We start from the raw sequence: 1,864 nt of genomic DNA on the forward strand, positions 1-1,864 counted from the left end.
TTTCTAGTGTTATTGACCTTTTAGTGTTTTTTCTGTTAAATGACACATAAACCAATGTAATATACGTGCCAACAGGAAAAAAAAAAAGATAAAACAAGGAGTCTCTCAAATGAAACCTATAAATATACATGTGCAGAATTATTTACATACCCATTCAAATGTACATAAATCAATCCAAGCAGACACACCCAAGAGTATATCCATATACTTTACACATTCATATGATCCTATAAATATTCTGCCCTTGAGGGAAGGAAAAACATTTTTAATTTGAAAGCTTAAATAAATTTTTCCAGTTAAACCAGGCCCTATAGTTGACACATGGAAAATCCATTTTGACATTTTCATCAAACATCAATTTTTGCTTTTACTTTAAATTAGATAAGATTAGATTAAATGTTATTGATTCCTTGGGTAGGGGCCCTTCGGGAAATTAAGGATATAATTCTTGCTGTTGTGTATGTGTTGAGAAGCATGTCGGCTCAGTTCATTAACTGTTGGTATATCTTTAACCCATAGAGACCCAAACAGCCACTGGTGACACAAACCATCTACAGATATAAACTGTCTAATACCTGCTGATCCATTAATCCTATCAATATATGTAAGTAACTGGTGTAAAATGCAGTTTGTCATCTTTTCATGGTCATCAAATAAGACCCATTTGGACATTCAGAGGCTCTGTAGTGAATGTGTAAACACTGTCATCTTCTACAACATTGATGACAGTGGATAGACACACTTCTTTTTACATTCAGTTAGCAATATCTTTGCTGAAAAAGTAACTTTTCCTTCATTTTTCTCTGATTTGATATAATTAAATTTGAATTTACTCTGGGTTTTCATGAACATCTACATGATCTGTGAATTAAATATAGGAAAATACATGATTTACACCAAAAATTCAAAATACAGAGGATAATATTTAAAAAAAAAAAAAAAATGGTGATAAATCAGTGAAGAAAGGTAGAAATGGTGAAAAAATCATTTAGGAACTGCCACAACAGTAGCACTGGGTCTTTATGGGTTAATCCATTTTCTGTTCAGGGCCTTTTTGCATTCCAACATGTATCCAATTAACCCTTTAAACCCAAAGCCTAAAATGGTCCACCTGGACTTTTTTTTTCTTATTCTGACTAAGTAAAAGGTTAGAAAATATGCTGTGAAACCATTTGCCCATTTTTCCAGAGCATTTTTTTTTTCAGATCTTTTAAAACAGCTTATTCTTCAGCTTCTAGTACAGGTGTGAGTAAAATTACCATAATGACCCAATAAAACCTGTAAGGCACAATGTCTTAGGTTTCAGAAACCACTGGAACTTTTCCTATTGCACAAACAGTGAAAGAGTTACAGCCATCCAAATTGCATATGTACAGGGTGTGTCAGAGATGACGCATCAGGTTTAAAGAGTTAAATGAGATTTTACACTTTTACACATTCTTTAATTCTACTTTTGTGCACAATGTCTGGAGTTTTGCTTTTATAGTGATTGTTTTAAATGTCAACAGATGATATAGTACACACCAATGAAAGCTTAGAGCTAAAATATTTCAAATTGTCAAAATTTTTTTCATTGTTTGAGCTGTATTCAATAGTTCCACTTTTTTTGTTCCTATTTATACACATCAGTAATCACCTTTGATGAGGTGCAATGATTACACTCCCACTTACAGCTTATCTATCCAGAATAAATCACATTGTTATAATCATTTTAAGAGAAGAGGTAAATGTTCTTCCCCAACTTTATGGCCAACAGTGCACTCTAGGTCACAGGTGTCAAACATATGGCCCGGGGGCCAAATTCGGCCCGCCAAAGGGTCCAATCTGGCCAGCGGGATGAATTTGTGGAATGCAAATATTACAC

The sequence above is a fragment of the Sphaeramia orbicularis genome, chromosome 6 (genome assembly GCF_902148855.1).
Source record: "Sphaeramia orbicularis chromosome 6, fSphaOr1.1, whole genome shotgun sequence".
NCBI lineage: Eukaryota > Metazoa > Chordata > Actinopteri > Kurtiformes > Apogonidae > Sphaeramia > Sphaeramia orbicularis.